The sequence below is a fragment of the Bidens hawaiensis genome, unplaced genomic scaffold (genome assembly GCF_021521415.1).
Source record: "Bidens hawaiensis isolate Kalapana, Puna unplaced genomic scaffold, B.hawaiensis_p1.1 tig00045576_1, whole genome shotgun sequence".
NCBI classification, from domain to species: domain Eukaryota; kingdom Viridiplantae; phylum Streptophyta; class Magnoliopsida; order Asterales; family Asteraceae; genus Bidens; species Bidens hawaiensis.
In genome coordinates this window covers 93262-102631 of record NW_027498126.1, presented here as the reverse complement: position 1 = coordinate 102631, position 9370 = coordinate 93262, and the positions used below count along the sequence as shown (strand labels likewise).

Below are 9370 nucleotides of genomic sequence, written 5' to 3'. Positions count from 1 at the left end.
AAACGCAAGTTATGGAACTGGGATCATAAAATAGACCCTTGACAGAAAACCCGAACAGGACCCTTAAACTTCAAGAAGACGCCTATGGATTTCTAACAAGTTTTAAGACTCACCAGTTTTAAATCAAACTTCCTTACGGTTATTTAATCGCTTATGTCTAAGTATCTTTATGACGAAAACCTACCTTACAGCGCGGAATTCAAAAGATAGCAAAGCAAATTCAATTAATTTAATAGACTAAGCTGACAATCAAATCTAGACGGACTCCTTACGAAGAACTAAATCTAGCAATCCCGACAAGCAAAGATCTATCAACAACCTATCACCTTACAGCTTTCTAGGCTGGCAGTTCACTTTTATCTATTTACTTGATTTTATTGTTTCTATGATTTTAATCAATATTAATCACAAACTAGTCAAGAACACACAGTAAATGACCTAACAAAACCCTATCCAATGAATCAATCAACAAGGGCAATGTGAAACAATAAATTCAAGTAAACAAAACCAAGCAATCATACGCATCAATTAAATCAAACTCAACCGTTTACTTAGAACATAAAATCCATAACGAAACGAAATCCAAATAAAATCAAACCGAACTAAGGTTCATCACGACCTAGGCAGTCTATGGAATTTAGCCTAGCATCATAAAGTTTAAATCAAACAAAACAAATAATAACGAAAACATGGTGAAAATCTAAAGAACGAAGGATTAAAGGCGATAAAACTTGTAAAACTTCAAACGTAAACGTGTAGCTCTTCACCGGCTGTCCTCTTGCCTTCAAAATCACCACGAGACTCGAAAATATGCTCCAAGAACTCCCAAAATCGGCTGATGGCTTTCAGGTTATGTCAGGTTTAAGTTAAAGGTGTTTAAATAGCGAAAACAAGGCCCGACAAGAAGCAAAAGCGAAATAACTCTAGCCCAGTTGTGCCTAGGCGCCGCGCGGAGGGCATTTAGCCTTCCCCCTTCGCGCGGCGCGTCATGCTTTTCCAAGGGGGGCGGTCAGACCGGCCTGGTCTGACCGGTTCTCTGCTCTGGTTCTTCCTGACGCGTTCCGGATCTCCGTTTTGGCTCGTTTTAGCTCGTTTTTCACCCTTTTTAATCACGATCAAATCCTGGAACCTACGAAACATAAAAATGTTAGTAGTATACAAATCTCGACTAAAAACGAACAAAATCAATTAAAATATTAAATAAAATAAACAACGGAAACATATATATTTAGCATTATATCAATTATATGAAAACTCGAGTTGTTACACTGAATGTTTGGATTCGGATTGAAAGAAGTTGGCACTATCATATCTTTGGCGAAAAGCATCATTTTATCTAACACTTCATAATAAAATTTATGAATTGTTTACTTTGAGTGTTGAAATCTAGGATTGATAACCACGTAACGTTGATTATGACTAATTATCATAAAAAACATAGCTATCTTCTTCTCAACCGATACATGCTTACTATCCTTTAACGAATAATTTGTTCTAAAAATGCACATAGTTGGACAAATGATTTATGAGACATACGTCGCAATTCAATGCATTGTTTGGGATTTCCTTGCAATAACTCTAATGTGTATTTATGCCCCGTCATAGCCGAATCATTGTCTCGCATTCGTTTTAAGCTTCTCCTCCAAAAAAATGGATATACAAGTATATAAGAATTACTAGAAATAATTTCTTATCATGATCCGTTATAATCTTATGGTTATAAACACAAACAACCATTAAATATAAAAATCATGTGGTAATCAAGAATCAAAACAACCATTAACATAAACATCAAAACAACCATTCTACATAAACCAAAAGCATACAATGTCATCGATGCATACAATGTCAACATAAACCAAACAATCATTCAATATAAACCAAATAAACTAAATAAACCAAAAGCATATAATCAACATAGAAAAAACAAATATAAATAAAACCCAAACCAAGTTCTTCACTACTTTAATACTCCTAAACATGTATCGGTCATCTTGATCCACCATTTTACCACTTCGAGAGTATTTGGCAATTCCATCCATACCTCTCTCAATTCCAACACTACAAATATATGAAAAGCGGCTAAAAACAAACCAAACCAAATGAACTAATGGTAATCAAGCCTATTAAAATTCTTAACAAATCAAACAAAACCTTAATTAACATTAATCAACAACAAAACCTATTAACAAGATTCTTAAGTTAATGCTAAGATAGAAAATAATAATCGTTATAATGTAAGAAATCAAACCTAAACAAGATATGGTTTATCTGTTGAGGTTAAATAGACAAAGAAGCTAAGCTTGTTGATAGATAATGGACAAGAAAGAGGTTGGAAGAACTGCGGTGGAGGTAGAGGCAGGGGTGGAAGAGTTGCGGCAGTGGAGGCGGGAGGGCGGAGGGGAGCTGCGGTGGAGGCGGGAGGGAGGGGAGATGGGTGGTTGCCAGAAGTGGATGAGGAACGAGCGCCAGCTGTCGGGGGTGGAGGGGCGGCGACCGGAGGTGGGGGGGGTAGGTGACGAGAATGGGGGGTTTGAAGAGAGGAGGGCTAGGGTTTTGAGATAAATGATATTGAAAGACCTGATGGTGTGAAAGATGTTAGAAGATTTGAGAAGTGAGTGGTCCATGTCTGAGCGAGAAAGAGGGTGCACCAACCTTTTTTAATGAATTGTCTTTCGAAAAACAAACAATCTACGAACCTTGATGTATGTGTGTGGTCTGCGCAAAACAGACAAAAGAGTCCAGGAAAATTTTATAAGAAAAAACAAACACCCCATTAGAGTTAGAATATTTTTAACACAAAAATTATACTTTAATGTTGTAACGCATAAAGATACTCAATAAGCAAAAGAAAATGAAAAAAATATCTTTATAAATAGATGGATGCTCAATTATATATATTACAATTGTAAACTTTTGTTGTTTTAACCTTTTGTACATGGTGTTATTTGAGTTGTAACTTAGGTTATCAACTTCCTTTTCTACAAGGTGCTATATGACTTGCAACTTGGCCTTTCTTTAATTTTTAGATTTTTTACATTTTTTTCCTTTGCATAGCACTAGGTATATTATATTGCATGTGTAGTCTGTCTTCTAGTACAATAGAATGAAATATTGGTTAAAACTTGAGATTCTAAGGTCTCAAGTTTGAAACATAACTTAAGAGGGGTTTTTTCGTAATGATGAGTTTCCTCCTTGATGGTGTTCTTTGGGTGAGTCAGGCCTAAAGTATTGGGCGTGGTTCAAAATATTATTAAAAAAAAGTAACTTAAGCATATATTATGGTAGGGATGAGCTTGGTATCGTACCGGTACCGAAAATACCGATCCCAAAAATTACAAATTTTTGGTACCGTGATCGAAATTTTTTGGTACCGGGGATCGAAGTATTGAAGAAAAATACCGGGAAAAACCGGTATCGTACTGTACAGATCCCGAAACTCAAAACTTTGGTACCGATTCGGTACCTTCAGTACCAATTCGATTCCGGTACCGCTCATCCCTATATCATGGTTTGTACCTTTGGCGTTAGTGGGTCGAATCTGCTTTCGTTTTTTTTTTCAACTTCAATACCTTTACATCTTTTAGAATTTAACCTCGACACTTTTCACTTTCAACTTTGGTACCATATGCTTTTCAACTTTTACAAATTTTCCGTGTGTTTGTCTAAACTTTGCGGGTTAACACGTCGCAATGTAGTAGATCAACATTTTTACACCTGTTTTTTTTTTTCATTTACCAACCCATAACAATGTGCGGTTCCTTCATCGACTTAGTTATTGTTTTCTATGTTTTAGGTTTACCATGCACAATTCAATATGTTTATGTCTAAATATGATTCGGGCTAATTTTTTCGTTTTTATACGAGTTTTTCGGTGTTGGTGGTCTCTAGAGATGGTGTGACATGGTCGCAATGCGGGGGCTTAATACTAGTGTTTGTATAAATTTGTAACAACTTGAAACTTACTAACGTTATATACGTATATTAAAAACCATCTTTTAGTCTCCTCAATATTTATACTATTCATCAATAAGATTGATTATGAGTCGCACATCGTATCTACTACTGCAACGTGTTCACAGTTTTCTCCACGTCTTATCTCTTCCTTATTTTCTTTTATGTGGTCAGTGGTCACCTTACCACCATCTCTCACATTTGTTGCTGCATGTGTCTCTTCGACCGTTTAGTCACAAGCGACATTTACGTCTCCTGTATGACATCGCCATCACCGAGGTATTGTCATGTTGTTGCTTGTGGCCCTTCTGGCTGTCTATGGTGGCGACATGTAACATCCCGTTTTTTATTTTCGGTTAATAAATTGAAAATATGAGTTATTATGAGTCGGGCTAGTGTTGGGTTAAATGGATATGGGTTATGGACTTGGGTTATAAAGAAAAGAAGGAAATACCATGGGCTTAAGCCCATGATCCATAATTATATAAACCTTAATTACCAAATAATTCATTCATTTTACACATATTCCATACACCACCCAAAACACACACTTAAGATCTCTCTCTAGTTTTCTCCTTTATCTAGCCGAACCAAGAAGGAATAATCGATCCCGACCCGAGGTAATGATAGTATGATAGCGTATGAACTCAAACCCGTTAGATTTAGTCACGAAACAACGAGCCGACACCCTCAAACCGTTAAAGTCACGAGATCCGGGTGGAATCGGGTATAAACCGAACCTAAGATGAGCTTAGGGGTCACCCTAGCTCAAATCTGGATCGAACGGGACGAAAAACGGTGAAAACGGTGGTGAAATAAGCGAGATCTCGCTTTTCCGGCGAGATCTCGGTTTTCCAGCAATGGCGGCACCGGAAAGGCGGCGCCGGAAAAGGCAGGTACGAGGTTAAGGCGTTAGAGAATGTTTCTGACATTCTCTGACCTAACCCTAATTCGTTAACAGGGAGTTAACGAATTAGAAGCAATTCGTCAAGTGATTCGTTAATGGAATCTTAACGAACTAGCCTTAGTTCGTACCCAAATTCGTTATAGAAAAGATAACGAATTAACCCCAATTCGTTATGACCATTCATTAACAAAGATAACGGATTAGAATGTCCAATTCGTTACATGGACTGGTTCGTTATAGAGACTGATTCGTCAAAGGACCAGTTCGTTAGAGGGTTCAATTCGTTACAAGGACCAGTTCGTTATGACAAACCAATTCGTTAAGACCAAAGTAACGAACTAGAAGTTTAGCAAAGTGACAGAACAGTCCCTGGACTTAGAAAAGAATGGATTAATTACAAAGAAGTCCTCGAACTTTTTAAGTTAGCAAATTTAATAATGATTTAAAATTCTAATGGAAAATGTGTTAAGACAATTAATGGAAATAAAATTTTTCCAAGCTGACCTGGCAGCTCGACCCAGCAAGGGGCTCTGCCCCTTGGACCCTGCTAGTGGCTGCCGCCCATAGACCCCGCTGCCAGGGGCGCTGCCCCCGGACCCCCGTCCGTTGAGGGTTATCATGAGACTAGAAACGCGATATGGGTAGTGATAGATAATTGATACGTGTAATTGTTATACAGTTAGTCGCGCACAGCTAAAGAAGGGAATAACTATTAACGGCGAATGTAATCGCATTCAAGTGAGTATCTAGCCCCATTCCTTGTTATTTTTTCAGGTATGCATACTCGATGTGATTAGTCAATACACTTATCCTAAGTGATAAGTGTATGCCATATATGTATTATGTGAAATGTATGAATGATTTCTTGTCGGTACGTGAACGATCGTTGGATATTGCATGTACTGCCAGGTAATGGTTTGATGATATATATATATGTATATATATATGTGTGTGTGTGTGTGTATGTTGTAGATGAAGAAGGAATGATGTATGTACGTATGAAACTTACAATTATGTATATAGAAAAGTATGATATGGAGGTATGGAAGAAAGGGTGACCGGACCCTAATAATATCCGAGGATGGAGGGTACCAGACCCTAATAATATCCGAGGATTGAGGGCACCGGACCCTAATAATATCCGAGGATGGAGGGCACCGGACCCTAATAATATCCGAGGTATGTAGGGTGAAATGCCCTTATAATGTAAGGTTAGCTATGAATGTGTATGGACGAATGATGAACAAGTTATATATGTAATGCATACCTTCGGGCACGTATATATGTATGTAAAGTAAGTTATGTGATTAACTAGAATCCACTCAGCGTAATTGACTTTTAGTATGCACGCATGTTAACAGATTGAGACAGCTGGTGTGAGATGGACACATGGCAGGATCGCAGAGGCTGGCATCTGAAGAATGAAATGATGTTTTGAATGTTTTAATTTATGTTATGTTTTGAAAGACAAATTATGGATATTCGTGACGAATGGGTGATGTTTTATATTATTCCGCGAAAGTTTTAATTAATTATGATATTTAGAACTGCGTTAATGAGTAAATTCAACGTTCAATGTAGGGCACCGGTAACGGGGCCTTACACGACAGATGGCGATTCTAAATCGATGTCTTTTCACAAAACAACCTTTACTCACCGGCGACGTCTATGTCTCCAGTACGACACAGCCGTGGGATAGAGAGTTCTCAATCGTTTTTTAGAGAGAGAAATTGAGGTATTGTCCATTGTTGCCGACGACGCTTCCGGCCGTCTATGCTGGCAATGCATGGCGATTCTAACTTTTCCACGTGCTTTTCGGTAGCCACAAAAACCGATGAACGCTATTCGTTGATCGAAGAAACCGGGAGCCACCAAAATTCATTCAGTATACTTTTCCACTCTCTAAGGTAACTGTTGTATCTCTTCTTTACTTGATTATATCTTCAAACTTAGTCAAATTGTTCACTTTATGTGAAAGCTAGGGTTTCTAATTTCACCCTTGGGGGAATTTGAACTTTGAAATTAAGGTGTCAATTGAGGAATATGCATATCAGAATGTCGAGTTTCATTTTGATTTTCGCTTTTAGTCTAAAGATTCATTGCAGAGTGCACTATGGTGATGTTTAAGGAGAATATGAGCTAGATGTGAATTATATCAACATGTAATTAACTATCTAATATTGAATATTTCGTGTCATTATTTTCCAATTCAATTCATGTCTTTTGGTCCATCTCCACAAACTGGCTTTTTATGCAACAAAATGAAATGAATGAATTCTATGATTATAACAAAAATGCATAAAAAGCTTAAAACATGTAAATTGAAGTTGAAGTTTATGCGTTGATGTTGTATTGTATATAAGATAAATATTGAAATGTCGGTGCCACATTAAGGTTGTGTCTTTGATGTTCTATATAATAGATATATTTTTGTTGGGTTTAAAGACAACAGATGTTGTTCTGTTGGTTTTCCGGCTCCTGTTAACCGCCTACCATGCCTGCGCAAGTTCGAAACCAGTCTGTGTTTTTTTATTAATAACAATCTCCATCTCCGCAACCTCTTAAACCAGTACTCCGACCACCGCTTAAACCCTCACCGTCACCGCCACCGCCGTTGAAACCCAATTCCAGTAATATTAACCCAAAGCAGCCGCCCAATCAAAACCTTAAAACAAGGTTCTTGATTGCAATATTGGCATATTCTGACCCAATTCTTCATGATCACAACACAACACCTGAATACCAATTCAAACTCATCAATTTCATATTCCTATCGGCAATTTAACCCAAACCCACATGTGCTCTTCATTTATCCAATTAACCCATTTCCGTAATCTAATTCTACACTCATTTAACCTCCAAATTAGGTCTATTTCATCTTTCCCCCAATTCACATTATCCGATCACGTCGACGATAATAACACCACCAAATTTGACAAATTTACAACCATCGAAACATTACACAGCTTAAGCAAACAACCCAGAACTGCACTCTCATTTATATCCAAATTAAACCAATCCGGGTTCAAACACGACGTCGTTACCTACATTGCAGTTATTAGATTGTTGTGTGAGTATGGTAAGGAGATGAAGTTGTATTATATGTTCTTGGATGTTATTAATATTGATGGTCGTGGGTCTTTTATCTTTTTGATATCCGACTTGTTCGAAGCCTTGGTTGACGAGATTCGGCTGCAACCCGTCGGTTCGAAGGGCAGTAGTTTGGTAGATGCTGTTGATGTGTTGGTCAAGGTGTATGTGATCGTTGGAAGGTTTGACAAGGCGATGGATGTGTTGTATAGAATGAAAAGAGGTGGATTTGTGTTATCGACACGCGTGTGTAATTATTTGTTGAACGAGTTGATTAGTTGGGAGAAGTTGGATATGTTTGAGCCGGTTTTTAAGCAGTTGAAGCGAAAAGGATTGGCTCCGAATGTGTACACGTATGGGATACGGATTAAAGGGCTTTGTCGAAAGGGTTGTTTGGAGGAAGCGTTTGATGTGTTTCGAGAAATGAGAGAGGTTGGAATGGAGTGTGATCGGTTTACTTACGGGACGTATATTGACGGGCTTTGTTCCAACGGAAAAGCTTATTACGCGTACGAGATTGTGAAAACCTTGCGTGAGGCGAACATGGTGGTTAGAGTTTACGCTTATGCTTCGATAATTAGACGTTCTGTTAAAGAGTCGAAGGTAGAAGAAGCTAAAAGTGTGTTGGTTGATATGAAAAGTTCTGATATTGTCCCTGATGTGTTATGTTATTGTGCGTTAATTCAAGGGTATTGTAATAACAGAGACATACGAAAGGCGCTAGCTCTTCATGAGGAAATGGAAGCAGGTGGGATTAAAACCGTTGTGTGATAGTGAGCGCGATATTGCAATGTTTGTGTGATATAGGTAATTAGGTATGCATGATGAAGTTGTATACTATTTTATGGAGTATATGAAATCATGTTTCTTTCTTGATGAAGTCGTGTATAACATCGCGATTGATGCGTTATGTAAACTAGGGAAAATGGATGAGGCTATGTTCTTGCTACAAGAAATGAAAGGTAAGAAAATGATTCCAGATGTTATGCATTATACCACTATGATCAACGGGTATTGTCTCAAACACTTAACGACTTTGTGTCGACTCGCCGCCTTAATGTTCGGATTTACCGACGTAAAAAACATAACCGACACCGAAAGAATTCGTGTCGGCTCGGTGTGTCAACAGTCGGGTTTTACCGCATATACCAACCGAAAGCATGTTAATGCACTGCCGCAACGCGGCGGGTACAAAACTAGTTTATATTATTTCTAAGCTTTCTACATTGTGTTATATGGACATTTGACTTCCAATAGTACATGTATTCTAATAATTTTGTGATTCGAATGGTCTTATCTTTGATTTCAGTATGCCTTAACTTTGATTTCGATTGGTTGTGTTTAGATGATTTAAATTTTGTCGCAACTGATCGAAATTTAGTCTGCATATGTTAATTGGTGATTTTAACATTCCCAAAG

The 9370-nt window shown here is 37.8% G+C and overlaps 1 pseudogene; it reads left to right on the top strand.

Moving 5' to 3' along the window:
* Positions 1-7645: 7645 nt before the first annotated feature.
* LOC143595857 (uncharacterized) lies at positions 7646-9167 on the top strand (annotated as a pseudogene).
* Positions 9168-9370: the final 203 nt, after the last annotated feature.